The sequence below is a fragment of the Pipistrellus hanaki genome (assembly GCF_964339955.1).
Source record: "Pipistrellus hanaki genome assembly, chromosome: 11".
NCBI lineage: Eukaryota > Metazoa > Chordata > Mammalia > Chiroptera > Vespertilionidae > Pipistrellus > Pipistrellus hanaki.
This window is the reverse complement of record NC_140513.1, coordinates 64,464,833-64,489,814: the sequence shown is the minus strand read 5'-3', so window position 1 is coordinate 64,489,814 and position 24,982 is coordinate 64,464,833.

Sequence of the window (24,982 nt, the reverse complement as noted above, 5' to 3'; positions counted from 1 at the left end):
TCATGCTCTCTCTCTACTTGTGCACATGCTTCTCCTGTGGCTCTCAATATCATCCTCACCCACTCTATTTTTCAGAACTAAATCCTATTCAGAGCACAGACACCGAATTGTGCTGATAACTACGAGGCTGGGTCAGAGCTCAGAGCTCTCGTACTTTCTCAGTCACAGTTTCAAGGTGCACTGTGATGCAGACACTTTCCTGCCTGCTCCAGAAGCCAGAGTTTCCCCCCGAGTCTAGACTGAACCTTTTGCTCACCCCATATTAATACAGCATCTGCCATGGCGCTCAACAAACACTTGTTGCCTGAGGAAATTGCTATTTAGCAGCATATTTGAAAAAAAAAAATCTAATATCAAAGTTCATTCCACATTTTAGAGAAATAAATGTCTTGCAGATGAACATTTTTCTTTTTTTCTTTTTTAAATGTGTCAAAAGGACATAACAAAATTCATTAACGTCCCATGTTAAGGCCTAACAACTCAGAACATGTATTGGACACCAGAGTCCATCATGAGGTGAGATGAAATGTATTCTTTCAGATCAGACTGATGGAAGTAGAAAACAGAGCAGAAATTATCCTTAGATTTGCATCTGCCTGGGATATTTTTTAAAAATATATATATATTTTATTGATTTTTTACAGAGAGGAAGAGAGAGGGATAGAGAGTTAGAAACATCAATGAGAGAGAAACATTGACCCGCTGCCTCTTGCACACCCCCTATTGGAGATGTACCCGCAACCAAGGTACATGCCCTTGACCGGAATCGAACCCGGGACCTTCCAGTCCGCAGGCCGACGCTCTATCCACTGAGCCAAACCGGTTTCAGCCTGCCTGGGATATTTTTATGTTTATGTTCCCTAATTATTAATAATACCTGGAGCAAAATCTGGGAAGCAAGAATTCACTGGCATTTTAATAGCCACTTCTCCACTCTCTTGGTCAGAACCTGGTGGGCACAAGACAAATCTCACTATCACTCCTATTTCTATGTGTGATTTGTGTTATAGCTGGAGTGACAGTTTTCCTGGACTTATTTTTTTTTAATATGCTTTTATTGATTTCAGAGTTTGAACCTTGGGATCCACATGCAGAGAGAAGGTGGGTGGTACTAGTGTGCGAGTTATCACGGACAAAGGTATTTGCCAACGTTTCTTTTTCCCACAACGGAGGGTGCTGGACACACAACGGTGCAGCCTTCATGTTCCTTCGGCTTGGATTTCTGTTAGTCCCGCTGGGATGAGCATTTCTCCCAGAGGCACATATGGCTTCCCAGGACCTGCCTGCCTGGCTCCCGTCTCCCTCCAGGCTGACCTCCCTCCTCACACGCCTCCCTCTGCGTGCCAGCCACAGCAGCGTCCTGCCTGCCCCGGCGCCAAACAAGTTCCTCCTCTGCACACGCGTGTGCACACCGCTCCCTTCTCCAAAGTCTCTTCTGCCGCCTTAGCCCGCGTTTGGTCGGCCCACTCCGAGCTATTTGTGCCCAGGGAGGTCTCTCTGGCTTCTCAGAGCAGAGGAGTTCCTTTGTCACCTCTTGAGAGATCACCTGCACTGTTTCCAAGCTTTATAATGGCAGCGGTGAGGGATAGGCTGTGCACAGAACTCCACCCGATTTCCAGACCCAGCACAGACCCCAGCACACTGTCCGCACTCCTCACACACTGGTAAGAATTAAATATTGTACATTCAGCCTTCATTGATATTCCACCTGCTTACATGGTTTCCAATTACTGCCTGGCCATCCCTCCATGTCTAAAGTGAAACCAAACACTTTTTGTAAGGGTCTTAAGCACTGAACACATGTCACGAAAACAAGCAGAACCACAAAGCTTTGGCTGCATTTGTTGGAAAGGCTGCACTTACTGCCTGGCCAAGTGGTTAGAGCATCAGCTCCAGCACCACCAAAGGGTCAGAGGTCTGATTCCTGGGTTGCAGGTCCAGTCGCTGTCGGGGTGAGCATGGTCTCACATCCATGTCTCTCTCCCTTCTTCCCTCCTTTCCTCTGTTCCACTCTGAAAAACAATGGAAAAATAGATCCTTGGGTGAGAATTAACAACAACAACAACAACAACAACAACAACAACAACAGAAAGACCGTACTTCAGTCCATAAAGCTGAAAAAAAGAGAAAGAAATGTATAAGCCTCCCTGTTACTAAGGAATTGCTTTGTTTTATTTGCAATCCGGTTCACCAAAAGCTAATTAGTGCTCTTTAGAGCAAAGAGACAATGCCTGACGAGGCTCACCTTCCATCTGGAGCAAAATTAAAAAGAAAAATGGAAGGTGTGAGGATGTGTGGGCACTCAGAATGGACCAGTGATTGCTATTAATACTCATTATCTGGCCAACAGGCAGGAAGAAGGCTTTGGGAATTGTAGGATGCATATACAATACTTTCTCTGTAATTGTTCTATTTCACTGCAATTCAGCCACTAAAACAATCCTGAGAGAAAGCAATAATGTCTTTTAATATCAACCAGACATATCTAGCATGCTTAGCTTTATTTGATATAACATTTCAATGTGACAGAAAGACTAATCCTGACTTGTAAACTTTTTTTTTTTTTTTTAAATTATGGCTTTTAGAACTCCTACCACAAAACTGGATAAAGCATAACTCAACGTCATTTGAGTTTAGATTCGTAAAACCTATCAAAAAAGTGCTATAGCTGAACTCAGTCTAGATCATGCCTTTTAGAAAAAGAGCCCTTTTAATGTATATTTTCAGAGCTTGAAGAGTGGAGGAAATATAAAGGAATAAGTCTGAATTGGAATCCTATCCAAGGAAGTCCTTTCCAGAGAGGGAGGGGCTTCGGAAGGCAGAGCCATGATGAACATGAAGCAGGATGCTCATTATTTAACACACCCCCAGGAGCTATCCCAGTAACGCCACACTGTCCTCCATCATGCAGTCATGCACCGATCTCTGTGGCGGGCGGGCGGTGTTGGATTGAAACGCACAGGTTAGCATGAAAGCTCACACCAGAGTGACAGAGGATGCTGTCACTCAGGCCACTGCCTCTGGGACTCGCAGGAAGCTGAAAGCCTCAGGGCACCGCGTGGCAAGGGGACCCCTTCGGGGTTATTCACGGGCCTTTTAGAGAAAAGTCTACCGAGGCTTCCTGTGCAGGTAGCGGGTATTTTTACAATGTTTGCAAATGAGTAGTAGTGGTAATTTCTAGCGAGTCAGAAAATAAACACAAACTACGTTTTTAATCATTCCTTTCCCAGAATATCCAAAGCAACACTAGATAGAACAGTGTTTATTTGTGTATTTTCCCCACTGGAAAGTATAACCTACAGAGAGAGTGTATGTGACATGCATGCACACTATAGAATAATATGAACACAATCAACACCAATATAAACACCACCGTACTTCTGAAATCCTTCATCGACTCTATCAATAGTCCTCTCTTCTTGGAGTAATTATTGTCTAGGACTTTGTGAAGTCATTCATTTTTTTTTTTTTTTAATCAGTTCATCAGAAATGTAGGGCAGCTCCTAGATATACTACATTTAGTGGAGCAAAGTAGGCTTACAACTGTTTGTATGAAAAATGATACAATAAGTAATAAATAATAATGCAAGAATAAGCTGTGCTTCATGCACCCACAGCTGTAAGCCTGTAAGCCTTTGTCCCAGCATGTATTGTTCAGGTTTGATGTTTTTGGTTTTTGGAAGAATGGAAATGCAACCTGTATGCGGTAAATGCTTTTTTTAAGTCAACATTGGAGCTTTGAGGTTTCTCCGTACTGATGTGTGTGCAGCTTTATTTTCTTCACCTCACTCCGACTCATTATATGAATGTATAAAATTCTATTATATGGATTGTTCACATCCCATTGCATACATTTTATTGTGTGAATGCACCAGCTGATTTGTTCATTTTCCTGTTGCTGAACAGTTGAGCTGTTTCTCGTTTTCTCCTTTTAGAGCGATGCATCGTCACCACAGAGTTGCTTCCCATCCACAACCCCGTGCATCTGGGAAGGTTTTTCCAGGATCGAGGTTTCTTTATAGCTAAGAGTGGAGTTGCTGGGTTGCTGGGTACGTATTTTGTAACACCAAAGTACTTTCTAAATGATTTTTTTTTTAACAATTCCCAAATTAACAATTATTGCGCAAGGGTTCTCATAATTTCGTATACTTTATAAGCAATATCTATTCTAGTTTTTTCAATGTACTGTAATTATCTGGAGAGAGATAAGGTTTACATGTAGTTTTGTTTGGGACAGATTACATTAGGCTGCATATATTACAAGAATTGTCTGTGGACAGAGAATTAGAGCCATGCTTGAGAATGAAAGTGCGCTGCTCAGGCATCAAGGTGAATCTATAAACATGCCAGGCGAGGACTGAGCAGAACAATGAGCTGAGGTATATTACACACCGAGACAGCACAACTGCTGGTGCTTAGTTACATCTAAAAACCATAGACACTTGGGAGAGAACTTGTGACAATATTAGAAGCATGTAAATTAAGTAAAGAGGTATCCTTCATGGACAATTTATTTCAGCAAATTGATTTTGTATATTTTGTATATTTAGAAGAAAGGATGCATACTGAAAAAGAATTAATATGAACTCAATCCATAGGTTAATGCTTTATAACATGATATACAACATATGCATATGCATATTTGCATGTCTCTGTGTTTATGCACATATGTATGTATAGATGAGGCATATAATTTATTTGCAAAATCTGTAAAAAGGAGGTTAAATAATGCATAATTTATCAACTGCTAACTTGGCATTGAAATAACTTCAATATTATCCATAAATATAAGTCTAAGTCTTCCCAATGTGTGATTAAGGGTATAATCGACAGTTATCTAATAAATCTGAGCTTTATATCTAACTCAACACATAGAAACATTATGTTGTATAATATGATTAATCTGTAACTCAATAGCAAAACAAACAAACAAACAAACAAACCACAAACAGTGGGATTTAAAAATAGGCAGATAATCTGAATAGACATTTTTCCAAAAAGACAGATGCCCAAAAGTTCCGTGAAAAGGTGCTCAATATCACTAATTATCAGGAAAATGCAAGTCAAAATCACACTAATATTTCACCTCTTTCCTGTTAGACTGGCCATTATAAAAAAGACAAGAAATAACAAGTGTTGGAGAGAATGTGAAGAAACGAGAACCCTCGTGCACTGTTGGTGGGAATGTAAATTGATGCAGCCACTATGGAAAACAGTATGGAGGCCCCTCAAAAAATTAAAAATGGAGTTGCCATGTGATTCAGCGATTCCACTTCTAATTATTTACCTCAAAGAAATGAAAACACTAACTTGAAAAGATACCTGCATCCTCATGGTCATTGCAGCATTGTTTACAATAAACAAGATATGGAAGCAACCTAAGTGTCTCTGGAAGGATGACTGGATAAGGGTGTTACATATAGAATGTTATTCAATCATAGAAATAAGAAAATCCTGCCATTTGTGACAACATGAATAGCACTTGAGTATATTATGTTAAGTGAAATAAATTGGACAAAGAATGACAAACACCAGATGTTTGTAGAACCCAAAACAAACAACAAACAAACAAAACAAAAATGAACTCATAAATACAGCAAACTGACTAGTATTTACCAAAAGCAGGGAGTGAGAGCTGCATGAAGGGGTTTGAAAGATATAGATTCTCAATTATATACAAGACCATGGCAATGTGATGTATAGCATGGCAACTACATATTATACTGTACTATGTATTGTACTGTGGATTGGAAAGTTATCTAAGTGATTAGATCTTAAAAGTTACCAGGGTAAGAAAAAAATGTTATGTGTGGTGATGAATATTAGCCACATTTAATGTGGTGATCATCTTAAAATATATGCAAATATTGAATCATTATGTTGTACACCTGAAACTGATATTAATAAAATTAGTATAAATTAAATAATTTTATTGCCACACTGGACACACTTTGAATGGGCTCTGATGGCAATGATACATTTAGATTAGCTTTTTGATTTTGTTGATTGTATTGTTGGCATGTAGAAGAATGTTTTTGCAGGAAATACAGACCCAAGTTTCTGGGAAACAGGGAATCAGGTTGGCAACCTACTCTCAAAAGGTTGAGAAAAAATTGTTACTTATTCTATACTTGTATCTTTTTTTGAACTTTGTAATTCTTTGTAAAAGTAGTTAGTAAAAAAAGTATATTTAAAAAATAATGCTACCAAATAAAGACAATATATTCCTGTTACAATACGTTCCTTTTCCATTTGCCAAACATCCTATATAATAAAGAGGTAATATGCAAATTGACCTTCACATCCTCACATAATATGGCTGCCCACATGTGATCAAAGATGGCTGCCACAAGATGGCCAGCAGGGGAGGGCAGTTGGGGGTGACCAGGCCAGCAGGAGAGGGCAGTTAGGGGTGACCAGGCCAGCAGGGGAGGGCAGTTAGGGGTGACCAGGCCAGCAGGCAAGGCAGTTATGGGTGACCAGCCAGCAGGGGAGGGCAGTTAGGGGTGACCAGGCCAGCAGGGGAGGGCAGTTAGGAGTGACCAGGCCATCAGAGGAGGGCAGTTGTGGGCAATCAGGCCAGCAGGGGAACAGTTAGGTGTCAATCAGGCTGGCAGGGTAGTGGTTAGGTCAGCAAACTGTGGCTGGAGAGCCACGTGCGGCTCTTTGGCCCCTTGAGTTTTTAACAAAGGCCAGTTTAGGAGTACCCTAATTAAGCTAATAACAATGTATCTACCTATATAGTTTAAGTTAAAAAAATTGGCTATCAAAAGAAATTTCAACAATTTTACTGTCGATATTTGGCTCTGTTGACTAATGAGTTTGCCTACCACTGGGTTAGGGGATGATCAGGCTGGTAAGCAGGCGAATTGTGGGGAGCCAGCATTCTTAGATTGTGCGAGGGATGTTCAACTGCTGGTTTAGGCATCAGGCCTAAACCAGCAGTCGGACACCCCCCAAGGGGTCCCAGATTAGAGAGGCTGCAAGCTGGGTTGAGGGATCCACCCCCGCCCCCCCATGCCCCTGCAGTGCACGAATTTCATGCACTGGGCCTCTAGTATTTTAATAATAGCATCCAGTTTGAATAAATGTTGATTTGAGTACATGAACTATTAATGAGGGCTTATTTTATATTAAGAAATTGCTTATCTTATAGACCTAAGCTCCCCAGGAGACAACATTGCACTCCTTTCTCTTCACTTGTGTTGGGTGAAAAATTCTCAAAATAAATGCTGAATTTGGCATGTCTGGCAGTGAGCAAAGCAAGCATTGCCACTTATGCCTGCCGTGTTATTTTTTTAATTCTTAAATTTTCTTTATTGATTAAGGTATTACAAATGTGTCCTTATTCTCCCATTTGCTATGTTTTGAGAGCAATTTAGTACATTCCTTTTAATTCAGTATTTTCCAAACGGTAGATTGCAGTCTACTTTAGATATCAAAATGTCACACATATGTGTCCTTCTGTGGCTGTACTTCACATTTTATCATATTTATCTCGACACCTTGGGCTGGATTCTCCGACATGATGTGGTGGTTGTGGAGACAGTACCATGCAGTGGTGCCCTTTCCCATAGTTCACTTCACATATAATCACTATCTACCTTTCCTCCCACCACGTGAATTCCAAGCCTTCAGGAAAGTGGAAATTAGTTTTTTCTCAACATAGGGAGAGCTCATACATCTCTAAAGGCTTATCACTAACGTTAATGTCTTCCCAGGTTCTATAAGCATTCCTTCCCCTCCCTCCCCCTCCCCAGCCTCACAAGTCATGCCCCATCTCTTCCAATGCTTTGTTTAGAGTGGATCCTCTCTCCTTCTAAGTCTGCACCATAGATTTTCGTTGGGTCTGTCTTACCACTGGGCTCAGCCTACTTTACTTCTGGGGGCGTTGTAGGGGAGGTTGCATTTGAAGGGAAGAGAGCATGGCTGAGTTTAAGGAAATACTCTGGCCACGGGGCAGGGCCAGGAAAGCGGCATGACCTCGGAGCAGCTGCTTCTCCCACGTGTTCCGCTCCTCATGTGGCAAGTGTGTGGTCCCATGGTGTCAGGACCCTCAGCGGCTAGCTTTTCACAGGCAGCTTGCAGAGTCATGTTGAGCAAAAGGTGACTTTGATGTTTTTCAGTAAAAACTCACAGGAGGTCATCTAGATCAACATGTTTCTAACAAATTTAAGGGCACACTTCTCCCCCTAACAAAGCTACAAAGACTATAATCAACTGCTTCTTGGCATCTACTTCTGCCTGCCAGCCTGATCACCCCCTAACCACTCCCCTGCCAGCTTGATTGATGTCTAACTTCTCCCTTGTCAATCCAATTGCCCCTAACTGCCCTCCTCTGCAGGACTGATTGCCCTCAACTGCTCTTCCTTGCAGGCCTGGTCCCTCCCAACTGCCCTCCCCTGCTGGCCATCTTGGTGCTGGCCATCTTTGACCACATGGGGATGGCCATCTTGTGTGTTGGAGTGATGGTCAATTTGTATATTACCTCTTTATTATATAGGATAATATGAGATGAATTTCTTGATAGATTTTTTATTTTTATATTATTACTTTTATATATAAGTTTATATGCAATTAAATTCTGAAAGAATTGGCAAAGCAGCTGTAAATGAGCCAATAGTTAGTATCTCATAGTCAGAAGCTGTGTGTGTGCATCAGGCCCTGGCAGGTCTGCTGCAGAAAAAGCTATACTCCTCCCAGATCATCACTTAGCTTTAGGCTGAGGGTAAGTTGCAGTAAGGCCTACGATATGGCTGGTTTTCAGTTTTATGAAGATGACATTTGATCATCACTTTAGTCTTGCTTGAATGAAAAATTATAAAGATAAGAATATTCGTAGAATCTCACTTGTATCTTTAATTTATGACTAATTTTTCAGCATTGTTTGCTGGTTTGAAAATAACTCAAGGTGAATACAATTTGAATGAGGCTGAGACTTTCTTTCCCGCCAGTCTAGAATGTGGAGTAGGCTATATCTGGCCTCGGTCAGCATGTTATCAAATGATGGCAATGGGATGACACAGTGACAGAGTTGGAGAAGGTCTTGGTCATGTCTGAATGCTGGGTTCAACCTCAACCACCCTTCCTACAAGGTCCCTGAGGGAGGGAGAGATGTGCAAAGATGCAAACAAAGCACATGTGGTGGGAGAGTTGTCTCTAAATCCAAATAACCAGAGCTCTGGCAATCCAGGCTTGGCCAAGCAATGGCTTCCCTGACCCAAACTCCCTCAGAAATCTCCCAGCTCCTCTCCCAGGCTGAGCAGACATGAAACCTCGTCATTAATACTCAGGCAGGATGGGACTTAAAACACACAGCAGGTGCCAGCCAATGTGTCTGACATTTCTCTCTGCTATCTTCCTTTCCTTTTGAAAAATAGAAGCACTAACTATACCCATCTTCAGAATACAAATGGTATCTGTTTCATCTATATGTTTCATCTATATTCTGCAAAATGAAGTCTAATGGACTTACTATTTTAACACCAGCCCCTTTCCTTCATAAATTGTAGACTTTTCTCCATTCCAATTCATAAGGGTGTATGTTTCTCTTTTAAGAGTTTCAAAATATTCTATGAAGAATGATGCTGGTATTTTTTTTTGTTTCCCCAGGGTACTCTCTCAAGAAATATTTTCAAAGAATGGAGTGAGCGTTTTATTTTCTGAATCCTGATGTGTCTGACTATGCCTTCCTTTTTGCCCAGGTGCACGGACAAATCTTCCTGGCTATCACCTCATGGCCACAGCCCTGTTCATGCAGGACTCGGTAACGTTGCTCCACTGTTTTCTAGCATTAATCTTGCAGACGAGGCATATAAAGACAACCTAATTTCCTCTCCTTTGTGGATACATCTTTTACTCATCCTTATGCTACCTTATGGGATTTTTTTGTGACTGCAATTCAGGGTTTTCCCTGGGATGTGTGTAAGTGCACAATTTCTATCAATATTCATGCTCTGCACTCAGAGGGGGCCCTCTCTATCTAGAGATCCAAGCTCAGCCATATCTCCTTATATTGTTTTATTTATGGTTGCCTTCCTTTTACATGCCTCATTTCTCCTTTGCCTTTTCCTTCTGAAAAGACTCTTTTAGAAATATAGGCCAATGGTCAGGGCTTACACTGCAGTGTTGTCATGGAAGGAATTTCTATGTTCGTTAGTGGCCGTTCTAACCTTGAATATGTCCCACCCTTGCATTTTCAGAACTTTCAACCCCACAGAGAGTTGAAGAGAGCTTGAAAAAATATCTTCCTGCTGAGTAGCAAGAATTTCATAGAAGAATTATTAATTTACCATTTTATTATCTGACTAGATATGAGCTTGAAGAACCAGTAACTAAATGTAACTGGTAATCCCCCCTCTTCCCCATTTAGTCTTTCAATCAATAATACCTTGGACATGGAACTTCCTGAGATGAATTCATGAGAATGGCATATTTATGTGTAATAACTTCAACAAATAAATTTGCCTTGTTGAGAATGGCTGTATTCCTCAATTGATAAGATCATGTCAATGTTCTATATTAATAGCAATGATTTATAAGTCTATGCAGACAAGTCAATTTAATATCTTCTTAAAAAGCATATTTTTTTTTGCCTTTGCTATTGAAAAGAACACATTTCTAAATAATCTGTGTGGCGGTAATATACACACATTTTCTATACACCTTAGACCAGTAGTTTCCCACCCTGTCTGTCCTCAGATGCACTGGAATACTTTAAAATTACCATCGCCTGTACCACATCCCAGAACAATTAAACCTCTGGAACTGGCACCTTGGCTTCAGTATTTTTCAGAAATACCATAGGTTATTTTAATCTGTATCAGAGTTAAGAACCACTACCTTCATAAAAAAGGCAAAGGAATGATTCTACATATGTGTGTCCGGCTATTGTTAGTTCTCATGCCTGGGACTGTTACGATGGCTATCCATCGCAGAAAGCACCTGAGGGAAAAGATCCGCAATGCTCCAGGCTCTGGACCAAAGCCTGCCCAGAGGCTGCAGCACCTGCAGAGCCTGCGCGCAGTGGGAAGCCATGCAGGTCCATGCAGTGGGGCCATACACGCTTATCAAATGTACCTGAGTACCTAGCTGCCAGATCAGAGCTCAGCTCACGTAACATGGTACATAGCACATTGAATATGGTATTCAGTGTTTGTTCACATGCGAAGAAAGCTTTATTCTAGGAAACACCTGTGAAACATAATACAGGCTTTTATCTCCCAAAGATCAACTGTAATTTTATTTTATTAAAACATATTAATTTTTTACAGAGAGGAAGAGAGAGGGACAGAGAGTTAGAAACATCGATGAGAGAGAATCACCGATCAGCTGCCTCCTGCACACCCCCTACTGGGGATGTGCCCACAACCAAGGTACATGCCCTTGACCGGAATCGAACCCGGGACCTTTCAGTCTGCAGGCCGACGCTCTATCCACTGAGCCAAACCGGTTTCGGCTGAACTGTAATTTTAAAATCTCACATGATAGTTTGCTCATCCTGAGAATTTCTGCACTAAAGCATTTCAAGGTTAAACTGAGGACTTTATATAATACTAGAGGCCAAGTGCATGAAATTTGTGCAAGAGTAGGCCTTCCTTCCCCAGGTGCCAGCACTGGCTTTCCTCTTATACCTGAGACCTGGGCTTCCCTCCAGCCACTGGCAGGCACCCAGGAGCCGGGCTTCCCTTGCAGACCTGGCTTCTCCAGAAGAACATCCGGGCTAATTAGCATATTATGCTTTTATCATTCTAGATGGTTTTCTTTGAAAAATTCTTTATTATATGACCTCATAAATTACTGCTATGACAATGACTGATTTCAGGTTATAAACATATTCAAATTGTGTCAAAAGATCCTTCATGTGAAAAGCCAATGCATTCTATTAGTTCCCTATATAAAATACTTTTTCAAATATTTATTCCATGTTATTACATAAAATAGAAGCAATATGTATGAACATATCCTCTTTACTACATCTCTTTCTTCTCTTCTTTTTCTCCTCTTTCTTTTCCCCAGGGAAGTGAGATGACAGAAATAAATGAGAAAATATCAGGTTGTGATATGCGGACTGGATGTCTCAAGCATCTCAGGGTTGTTTTAGAGTTTAAAATATCAAAGAATGGAATTATTCAGCTAGAGTGATATGATATATCTAAAAAATATCATTCTCAAGTAGAATATACATTTTCCCCTAGACATACCAAATATGTAATATCTAGACACACACACACACACACACACACACACACACACACACATTTATTTATCTGGAGGTTGCTTATACCGCTCATACCATTATCACTACTTCTATTACTCTACAACCACTACTATTAGGGCTACCACTACCAATAATAATGACAGCAAAAACCTACATAAACACTTAATTTACCATTTGCCAGGCAGTATTGTAAGCGCCTCACATATATTCCTTCTCTTAACCCTCAACAATCCCGTGTGGATGGTGCTACTGTTACCCTCACTTCGCAGGAAAGAAAGCAGAGGCACAGAGCACTTAATGACTTTGTAAAGCGGAGTGCAGGAGGTAGAATCCAAACCTACCTTCTTCACTTCTATGTGCTACTTTGAAGTTATAGTTCAGCACATAACTAGGATTAGAAATGTCAAATACGATTTAAAGAACTCAGAAAACAGCAGAGAAGTGTACTCGGCATAAATAATTTCAAATAACATAAATAATGACTATGCTGGGATTTATGGATTTGAATTTTAAGGAACTAAATCAGACTTCAATGGTGGGAACCAGGAAGCAAAACAATGACACACATTGTTTGGACTGCAGAATGGACTAAAACAACTGGCTATTAAAATAATCTGATTTTTAATGCAAAAGCAACATATCTCCAAGCTTGTTAATTGTAATTATTATATTATCTATTAAATTATGTATGATAGTAAAATTTTTACTAAAGTGGAATAAATTCAGAGCATGAAAAAGAACTCCTTTTTATCAGAGTTCTTGTTTCTTTCATTAAAATTTCTCATATCTTCTTTTTAATCTACAGATATCAAAGTAGCTTCCATCTATCTTTATTATTAGGTTAATTTAATCTTCTTGCTTTGTTTAAGTAGAATAACTTTATCTGTGTCTTTGTTGTGTGTATGTTTAAATTATGAAATATCATAGTTTTAAAAAGGATATATGCTGAATTAGATGATATATTTAAAAAACAATAAACATCTGTGTACCCTCTATCAAGTTTAAAGAAAAGAATGTTACCAATGAAATTGTAACCCCTTCTATGCTGATTCTTGCCCTTTCCTGCCTCCCTCCCTCTCTCAAGAGTAAACACTATTGCCTTAATCATTTGACTCAGTGGATATTGCGTTGGCCTGCGGACTGAAAAGTCCAGGTTTGATTCCAGTCAAGGGCATGTACCTTGGTTGCGGACACATCCCCAGTAGGTGTGCAAGAGGCAGCTGACCAATGTTTTTCTGTCATTGATGTTCTAACTCTCCATCCCTCTCACTTCCTCTCTGTAAAAAAAAAAAAAAATCAATAAAATATATTTAAAAAATAGTCAACACTATTTTGAATTTATGTCTATCATGCCCTTGATTTTCCAAACATATATAATATAAACATATAAACATAATATTAATGTTGTTATGAAATCCAGATAAATGGTATTAAACTATATGAATTCTTTGGTATTTGCCTTTTAAAAATATTTACATTGCTTTTATTCACTTTATATAGTTTTCCCAGGGTTTATCATGCATAAGGGTTTATCAAGTACTTATATCATGCATAAGTACTTCACCTATTTTTTAAATTTTATTTTATGTTTATTGTTGACATTGTTACAGATGTCCTCCTTAGCCGCCCCCCCCCCCACACTTTCTCCTGGCCTTCACACACTGTTGTCTGTGTCCATGGGCTGTGCATGTGTGTTCTTTGATTAAACTCTTCACCTTCTTTTATCCAGTGCCCCCTACCTTCCTCCCCTCTGACATCTGTCAGTTTGTTCCATATGTCCATGCCTCTGGATCTATTTTGTACATCAGTTTATCTTGTTCATTAGATTCCACATGTGAGATTATATGGTATTTGTATTTGCCTTTTTCAATCTGTTATATGTGTTTTCTGAGATGTTTCAATGTTCACATGTATAATTTTAGTGTACTAATTTTCACTTCTTTTTTATTCTGTTGTGTGAACATATCAAAGCATTTTATTTACTGTCCTTCCTATGATTACTTGGCTTGTTTCCAGTATTTTTCTATCACAAATGTTGTGGTTATGATCTCTCTTGTACATGTTTTCTTGTTCATCTGAAGAAACTTCTAAAGGTGGAGTTGATAGGTGATGGCTTAGGCGCATTTTGCAACTTTACAAGATAACTCTAATTTACCTAAAAAGAGTTATTGAAACAATTAATATTCCCACGGTGACTAAGAATTCTCTTAATTTCACATCCATACCAAAATGCAGCATTGTCAGAAGTTTAATCTTTGCCAGTCTACTCAAAATAAAATGTATCTCACCCGGTTTTAAGTTGCCTCTTCAAATATTACTAGTGTGCTTGTTGATTGTTTGTGTTTTCTCTTTTGTGAAATTTTTTTTTCTTGTCCTTGGTCTATTTTTCTATTGTTTTGTAATTCTTTCTATATTCTAAAAATATGATATTTGTCTATTATAAGTGTTTTAAATATTTTCAGTTTTGTCTTGTTTTTTCACTTTTTTTTATGCTGTAAATTGAAAAAGAGAGATTTTAATATTTATTATAGTGAAATGTACCAATCTTTATAATTTATGATTTTAATCATAATAAGTAATGCAGATTTATTACTGAAAATATGTAAACAAAAGTACAAGAAAGAAGAAAAAGAAAAGAAAAAATAGGACAGTAAGGAGTGAAAGCTTCAATGTTAGTGGTAATCAACAAGAAACTAGTATGTTTTCACATGTTTAACTCTTAAGTATCTCATGAAGATCTTTGGAACACTTTTATATGAACAGTTAAAAGTTTTTATATTACTTATTTAAACTCTACATTTTTTAAAAGGCTATTTAGCTCTTGTGTATTATGTTTCATATTTGCTTACTTCAGGTCTATGGTACTTTGTGATATAAAAATACTAAACTTTCAAAATTCAAGTTTATGAGTCACTTTTTTTGTGATTTCATTTTCGAATTTAGCAGGTCCTATGATGTCTCAGGACTAGCTAAATATTGTCTATCCTTGATTACACATGATGCTATGTTACACACATACATGTATGCGTACTTTTATAAATTAGTGCATTCTGTTATATAACTTGAAACTGGACCCCAAACCAATAATTGAATAATCCATAATCTCCTAGGACTATTTTTCATATGGTCAAGTTCCTATATGTAAGGTGATCTGTTTTAGGTCTATCTAACTCATTCATGAGTCTGACATTTTTTATTTGTTATGAAAGACTACACTGTACTATTTTAATTATAGGATTTTATAATGTTTCACAAATTTAGGTCCTTAAAATTTGGAACAGAAATATCTAGAGAAGAAAAGAGGAGTTGCTACCAATAGGATGGAGAGAGACTCTTATTGTAAGAAATTAATTCATGTCACATTCTAAGATCTGCAGTTGGCAAGCATGTAACTCCAATCTGAGGATGAAGGCCTGGGAACTAGGAGAGCTGATGGTATGAGTTCCAGTCCAAAACGCCATTAAGCTAGAAACTCAAAAAGAGCCAATGTTTCCTTTCAAGTCTGAAGGCCAACGTCCCAGGTGAAACCAAGAAGAATTCTTCTCATTATGAGAGGAAGTGGTCAGCCTTTTTCTTCTACTCTGTCTATCTATTCAGGTATTAATTTTATTCAAAAAGGCTCTTACAGATATACCCAGAATAATGTTTGACCAAATATCTGAGTACCCCATTACTCAATGAAGTTGACTCGTAAACTTAACCCCACAATGATTTATCATTTTCCCATTTTGTAACTGCTACAAGAAGGTTGCATAAAATCTTATGGGAGGGTCAATCTTCTTATTTTATTCTGACATTTCAAATTATTATTCCAGTTGGAAATGGAAAGTGAAAGATATTTAAAAACCATTAAATTAGTTTGCTATAGGAAGTTACCACATTTGAGCCAAGGTCTGTCACTGAATTCTTGGATATTCAGAAGCTAAAGGAATATAAACAGCAGCACTACAGATCAGCCTGAAGCAATAGGACTGTCACATCTTTAAAAATACACGACAGGGAACCAGAAATGTTAAAGAAGGAATGAAAAACAACCACATTTCTGCTAGAGCAGTTGTCACACTGAAATGTATATTTCTCCTCAGAGAAGTCCACATGGCTCCTATAATTAAAATTGCTCTGAATGGGGAAATGGAAGGGAGGTGAAGAAAGGAAGTATTACAACCTTCGTCGTATTCAATCCCATGTGAGCGATACTCATAAAGGCAGAGCTTACATCCAGCCATGACTGGAGAAGAGAAACTTTGAAAGTGTCTTACATTTTATATGCGTATGCAATGGATTGTGTATGTTTCATTCAAGAAAATTTAATTTCAATACCTGAAGTCGAAGTCTTTCAGAGAAAGGCAAACATCAGAATGTTAAAACTCATCTCAGATATATCAGTGTAATTAAAAATGAAAGCCAGATTAGAATTCAGTTAACTTCATTGATCCATTCAATAAACATTATTTGCTAGATGAATAACTATTTCATGTGCCTAAAACATTTCTATGGGATGAAGAAGAGAGAGGGAAAGAAAAAGTAAGCATGTGGAAATGAAGTATATAGGCATATGAAAATATAATTGTGTAAAATTGTCACAATTGCTGTTTTGTTGGGGAACTAGAAGTAGAGAATCAAAGGTCATTTTACTCCTTTCTCAAAGTGATATTATGTGGTGTGTATGCATTTATTATTTACTATGTGTGAGATACTATGCAGGGCAATAGGGGAGCCAATGGTGAACAAGACAGCCAGGTTTCATGATATCACTAGAGGCCTGGTATACAAAAATTGATGTCCCTCATCCCAGCCTTCACCCTCTCCATCTGGGACCCTTTAGTGGGATCAGGCCTAAAGGGGCAGTCGGACATCCTTCTCACAATTTAGGATTTCTGGCTTCCAACCGCTTGCTTGCCTGCCTGATTGCCCCTAACTGCTTCTGCCTGCCAGCCTGATCATCCCTGAACCACTCCCCTGCCAGCCTCATCCCCCTCAACTGCCCTTATCTGCAGGCCTGCCCTCCCCAACTTTCCCTCTCTGCAGGCCTGGTACCCACCCAATTGCCCTCCCCTGTAGGCCTGGTCACCCTCAACTGCCCTCCCCTGCCAACCTGATTGCCCCTAACTTCCCTCCCCTACAGGCTTGGTCCCCACAACTGCCCTCTGCTGTAGGCCTGTTCCCTCCCAACTGCCATATCCTGCTGGCCTGATTGCCATCTTGTGGTGGCCATCTTATGTCCACATGGGGTTGGCCATCTTTGACCACATGGGGCTGGCCATCTCTGACCATACAGGGGCAGCCATCTTGTGTGTTGGAGTGATAGTCAATTTGCATATTAGCTCTTTATTATATAGGATTAGGCGGTGACAGTAACTATTTACATTAGACTGTGAGGTGGTTTTACTGCATGCTGTGATCCTAATTGAATGCTATCCATCTTTTGCTTTTATGATAATATGAATATTAAAGAACATATTTTCTTGGAACTATTTAGACATAAACACATAGAAAATTAGCATTAGTGGGAAATATCTAGTTTTGAAGAAATACCCTGTTTCCCCGAAAATAAGACAGTGTCTTATATTAATTTTTGCTCCCAAAGATGCGCTAGGTCTTATTTTCAGGGGATGTCTTAATTTTTCATGAAGAAGAATATGGTACACATTTATTGTTAAATGAAAATAAAGGGAATTTATTACATGTATATGGTACGGTAGTACAGTACTTGTCAACACAAACCAGACAAATTGTGAATCCTACAGTATCAAGAATTTACTCATTTATTCAAAGACAATCATGTCATCATCTTCTGGAACATCATCATAACAATTCAATTTCTGAATTTCCTGGTGAATTTCTTGTGACTCCATTTCTTTCAGAATCAGTGGACCAAATCTCTCCTGTTTAGCAATAGCACTGTCTTTAAATGAGTACTTCTTGTCAAGGTAGCCTGCTCGCAGTGCATTTGCAATGCAACTGTCAGTGATTTTCTCCCATGAATTCTTCACCAAGTCACAGCTTCTTGCAGTTTAGGTTTCACAAAGTTTCCAAGCTGATTTCTCTTCATTCTATTTTCACTGTAGTCATTAATTTCCATGTGCAAGTTGTCTTTGAATGGCTTGTTTATTGCAATATCAAGAGTCTGGAGATAGGCCGTCATTCCTGTGGGAATCATTATCTGATCTATTTTTCTTTCGTGAAGAAATGTCTTCATGTCTTTAGCGCAGTGAGTGCTGGCTGCATCCCAGACTAGCAGACCTCTTTGGCTCCCTCGCATAACAAGCGGCAGCATTAAATTGACCCACTTCCAACCTAAACAACTGCTTGTGTGGCCCAGGCTTTTTCAATTTCAAGAATACAAATGCCCAAAACACGTTCAATCTTTTTCTTCTTGCCCTTAGAAATGATTAAAGGTGGGATTTTAGTGCCATCCAGACGAATTGCCAAAATACAGGAAACACGTGCACTTTCCTAAGCAGTGGAGGGAATGCACACTAAGGAGGCACCCCTCTGTTCAATTGTAGTTTGAGATGATTGGCCCATAACCACTGCAGTTTCATCCATAGCAATCATGTTGGAAAGATTGTATTTAGAGAAGTCAGCATCATCAATAAAGGACTTTAATGCAAGTGCTCGCTTAATAACTTGAGTATCTTCCAGCCTAAACAATGTTGTACCAGTGGATCTTCTTAAAGACAGTTCACTTTGCTGAAGGAAATTATCCAGCCTATGTTGTGATGCTTTGAAGTCTTCGGGTGCAATGAAAAACTGTGGTGCTATTGCAAGGACAAATTTTTGAATCTGAGCCCTATTCACAACCAAAGCCTTTGCTCTCCTGTCAACAACCCATTCACAGATCAGGTCTTCTAGCTCAGAAAATAATGGTCGCCGACCTGATCCACACTTGTGCTGTTTAACATTTCCCTTGTCCACTTGTTCCACGAGGTTACCATACTCTGCTCGCCATTTTTGGACCAATTGGGTACTCAACATCTTCTCTTTGCAGAAAGCAGTAAGATTTTGGCCCCAAGAGTCTTCCACAATTCCTTTCTTGTACTCCACAGAGTAGCTTTTTGTTTTTGCGCTCATTTCTAGGGGTAAAAAAAAGGAATTGGGGTATCAAGGTGGGGAGAGGGGAGTCACTTAAAATGACACAGGGGGAATCAGAGGGGGGATTACCATTTTAGTAACCCCTTTTGATCCTCCTGTGTCATTTTGATTGCCCCCTCTGATCCTCCTGTGTCATTTTAAGTGATCCCCCTCCCCCCACCCCTGTGCCACTGAACACCTTCACCAGACATCCCCCCTACCCTTTTATCACACATTTACCCCCTGGGGTCTGCCTGGGGACTGTCACTGGGCATGCTGGGGCCTGGCTCTGGGCTGGAGCAGGGTCTGCCACTGACTGAGAACCTCAGTTATCATGAGGGCGGCTGCGAGCATCAGGTAGTGTCACCAGAGACAGACCAGCACTCAGCACCTTCGCAGCATCCCGTCCACTCTAATCCTCCTGTTCTACACGCATCTGCAAAAGTCTCCTCCTCTCTCCAGCCCAGTGCTCACTGCTCACCCTCACCACTCACTCCGACCGCCGCTCTGCCTCCACACAGCAGTGATGTCAGGACTCCACCTAATGTCACTGGTTGGTAGACGCCAGTCGCCAGTCGGGGTGGCCCTAGCGACCAGTTTACAGTAAATTAATTTTCATTCTGAGACAAAGCCTAGGGGGGGCCTTATTTTTGGGGGGATGCCTTATATTTCACTCAGAAGGAAACCTGTAAGTAGGTCTTATTTTCAGAAGATGTTTTATTTTGGGGGAAACACGTAGTTTAGAAATAGTTTTTCAATATGATTCATGATACCCAAATCTTGTGACTCTCCATTTATCTTTTGTCTGATGTATTTTGGATAAGACAGAACATTTTTCAACACTCTCATTGGAGCACTTCATGCTAACTTTTTTTCTAATTTGCTTAATTCATTCTACTCAATCACTAACTTACTCATTCATTCAGTACAGATTGATTGATTGGTATATGTATGGTTCCTTAATGGGAGCTGCAGAAAAAAGGAATCAAACATGCATAAAATATAAATCCAGTCTTATAAAACTTATTGTCTGGCCATGTAGTGAAAAGAGAAGACATGTACTCAAGATATAATTATGACAATAGTGTTAAATGGCACGAAAGAAGAATAGGAAGAGTTTTACTTCTGTTTATGAAACGTTAGTAAAGGGGGCATTTGACATAACATCTGAATATTAATTAATATTTTGACAAGTGGAGATAGGGAGGTGAGCCCTCTAAATAGCAAGAACAATGAAAACTAAACACACGGTGACACAGGAAGCAGTATTCAGTTTTGTAATGCATGGAATCTTCAATGGCATAACTTAGACATAATATTGATAATATTGGGGCAGATGTGAATGTTAAATAATATTTTAAGATTTTTTTTTCAATGAAAAGCTACAGAAGGTTTTTGAACAGCAGCATCCTTAGCCTGAATGACTGAAGAGCTGGTGTTGCCATTGCCTGAAATAGTGGGTCAGGAGATGTACACGTTTGGGAAGCTGTGCATGTTAAGTTGAGTCTTCCATGGAGTGTTCTATGCAGGCAGGCAGGCGGAGATACAAGATCACAGTGTACAAAAGAGGCGAGAGCTGTGACAGGCATTAGAGTATTGCCTGTAGTAGGCGTTAGAGGGTCTGTCACTCACGTAGATGCGAGTGCTGAAACCATGGGACTCAATGAAATTCCCAGAGAACTGAGTGAGCTTAGGTAGGAAGATGAAAGAACGTGTCTAGGTCAAACCTTGAGAGGGGTGCTCAATAAAGGAATGCTCTACAATTAGAAGGTGGGCGGAGGAAGAGAAGCCTCCTCAGGAAACAGAGCCACAGTTGCAATGTTGGGAAAGGACACAGAAGTAGAGAAGAAACATTGCATCGGAGACAAGAAAAGAAAAAAGTGATGGGAAAGGAGCCAGCGCTGTCAATTTCATCAAAGAGACCCAGGAGAAGCAGTACCAGGGAAACACTTACATGTGAACTTAGAGAAAATGAGCATTTCCCCGAGAGATACAGGTTATTCGCTGAGGATTACACACAGACTCTTAAGTCGCACATGTCAACATATGTTACTCTCAAAGTGCTTCAATTCACACTCAGAAAGAAGAGTGGCTGTTTGGGTGGAGGATGTGGTGTTTATTTATCTGTACTTGGATCCTTCTAGGACTATAAACCTTATTCCTAGGTGTGCGCTGTGTGTGGCTGAATGAAGTACTTGGAATAAATCCCCCGTGCTTTTGCAGGACAAGAGAAAGGGACAGTGCTTTGTGTATCTGCGATGCGAGGGGAGTGTGGGCTGCGCAGCGTGTCTCACAGACCATGTGGGCAGAGTCTTCGCTTTCCATTTCCTCTCTCCTATTTGTTCTTCCTCAGGCTAAGAGGCTGTAACATTTGCAGATGGACATAGTGAGCTCAGCTAAGATGCCATTGAAATACTCTTTCTGTTAACATAATTTTGCTCTTTTAAAATGGTTGTTTTTCATAATTTTCGTATTTCACTATAAAGAAAGGCACAACGTTAACAATATCAGTGGGGTGGGAGAATGGAAATCAGATGCATTTAGCAGTGAGCAAAGCCGATCAAATCATATAAACATTGGAAATAAATGTAATAGGTTTTGACCCTAATATTAAATACTATAATTTGTTTCAATCTTTCTAGTCCCTAGTTATGTTCTCTTAGGTGGACAGCTTAAATATTTTCCTTCTGTGGTCCTCTGACATTTCTAAAATACAGTTTTTTCCTGCTGAGTTTTCTATTATAAATTTCAGTTTAGAGGTGAAATAGCTATATTCTCCCACTTGACTTTCCTGATTAGCCATCTCATTAGCATGGACTTGCTCCCGATGCTGATAACAAGAACCCCCCCTCCCAAATAAAAACCCACCACCAACAATGGCATGAAAGAAGCAGAAATTTATTTCTCTTTAAGAATAGTCCAAAGGTAGAAACTCAAGGTTTAGGCTGTGTGAGATCCACAGTATCTAAAAACTAGAATCCTTATTTTATTCCTTCATTCCTATGTATTCTCAAGGTCAAATCACACCCTTTATAGCTCTGCAAATATCACCATATCTGTGTTCCTGGCAGCAGGAAGGAGGGAGGGAAGAAGCAGGACTGCTCTCCTTTTTAAGGAGATATTCACACTTCTGCTTAAATTTCCTTGGACACATGGTCCCATTTGGTTGCAAAAGAAGCTGAAAAATGTACTATTTTCAGTGTGTGGAAATCTCTCCTTAGATTCAACCTGAAAAACTGTCATTTTCCTACACAAAATATTTTCATAGACTTCCATTGGTTTTGCATCTCTCTTTCTTTCTTTCTCTCTCTCTCTCTCTCTCTCTCTCTCTCTCTCTCTCTCTCTCACACACACACACACACACACACACACACACACACACTTGAACCACATTACAAGGTTTTGCAAACACATATTTTGCTTTCCCTTTTTTGTATTTTTATCTTTGTGGTTTTTCTCACTAAAATTTTCCTCTTTTTGCCACTGCTTATTGAAATCTTATTTACCTAACTAGGCTAATGGCAAATATTAAAAAAAATTCTTTGCTAATTCCTATAATAGCATGTACATTTTACTCCTTTGATTTCTTATAGCATGTGATTTATATTTTTTCATGATATTTTACATATTATACCAATTATATTGCAGTTGGACTTGCCTTAACTTTGCCATAGGCAATAGACTCTTTGAAGAATTGAAAATATAGCTCATCTCATTTATTTCCATGCAGATTCTCTGATTTCTGCCTAATAATATACAAAATCAGGTTATAAAATGTAAAACAAATTAAATTCCCATAGACATCTATGCCTATTATTAAGCACTACAGAAAAGAGCACAATTACATAAGTAATTTTTATAATTTTTACATAAATTTTAAACGATTTTTCTAGAATTAAGATTATGACATGTTTGAGGTGGGATTTGGGAATACTGCAGAGGACCCAGGATGTCTTGATGAAAGTGGGAAGGGTCGCAATGGAGCAGGATAGGCTGATCCTCCTCAGGGAGCAGAGAGGAACCCAAAAGGTCAGAGAAGGAATTCAAGCCTGTCTCTCATCAGTTCATCCAGAGGTCCTCCCTGAGCCAACATATTACAGAATATGAACTCAGATTCGGACCTAGGATTCCTACAGAATGTCTTGTGAGTCCTCAAGAGATTTATTAATATAAATCTGCCCAAGTTTTCCTATACATCTGATATTTCATATATTAGCCACTTCAGAAAATTCTTCTCTCTATTAAAATGGTAGACAAGACTTTGCTCTGCTAATGGTAGGTAGACCTTGCAGAAGAGAATTCTGGACAGCATGTCTCTTATTCAGGAAGATCCCTGCAGGAGAACAGGGTCTTTCTGTGTCTGTGTAGTAGGTGACAGGATTAGATTTAAATCACTGCTCTACCACTTTGTGACTTGAGGAAGCTGTTTACATCTTTGAGTTCTAAACACTACGTATGGCTGTAAACTACCTCACGTTACAATAAATTCACTTATTTGTAAATATTGTATGCTGAAGATTAAAACAAAAATCAAATGACTAAATCCCTGGGCCAAGGAAGAGCAGAGGGACAGGTTGCAGGAGAAATGAAAGGTAGGAGGACTTAGATGGATTTAGGAGAGAAATGAGAAATGCTCTGGCAAATACATCTAATTTATTTTTTCCTCACTTCCCAATCATGACAGTGTCAAGGGACACATGAGACCAGGAATGTCTCCACAATTCTGCTCTCTTGACGAGAGAAGCTTTCCATTCCAACACTCCCCAACTCTCTGTCTCTTAACCTACTGGCCTGAATCACAAAGTCACGGTTAGGCAGAGTGGGGTCATTGCCCATCTCCCTTCCAGGGGTGGGCAAGCCTCAGTCCCAGGACAGTCCACTTCCCAATTTGATGAGATGGCTCCCTCGATACAAACCCCTGCTCCTTTGGCTTATTCCTCCCAGGACTCTCTGCAAGAGTTCAGACCCCTCAGTAGTGGTTCCTGCAACTCTCTGCAGGCATTTAGAAAAATATGTTATTAAATCCATGTCTATGAGTCATAGGCTGAAATGTTCTACTTCATTTTATGTCTCATCCAAAGTAGATGCACTCTGTCTACTGTATCATATAAGAAGTTCTGCATTGAAAATGAGTGCTATGATGAAACACATAAATACTGTTACCAACATAATGCCATAGCAGTCACCCCAAATTTATCCTGGGCATTCATTAAATCCTCTAGGAGAAACTGAAGTTCAAAAATAGCATCTCCTTCCAAACTGAGGGTAAAGATTATAATTACCAAAGTACAAAATCTGAAATAAAACTGTCTTGCCCTTATGAGTACAAGTCCAAAGTCCAAAACTCTAGGCCAGACTAAAATCCTACATCATTCTCACTAGTCTGTGCTCCTGCTTAGTCTTAGCTAGAGTTGCATGATTCCTGGGTAAATGTTGGATTTTGTTATCAGCTACAGCCTGGACTACAGGACATTGGAATGGACATTGTTTTAGGTCCTCAGAAATTGTATCAATGCAATGATTTCAATGTTAGCCCTGCCACAGTTTTTTAATGGCTCTGAATAAAGTTGATCAGTGCTTTTCTGATAGGCTTGATCTATAACAGGAAAACTAGAACCTCGTTAGTACCTGGCAGAGTAGTTGAGAATCAGCTCTCTGGGTTTTCAAAGCAGCAAACATTGTCCCATA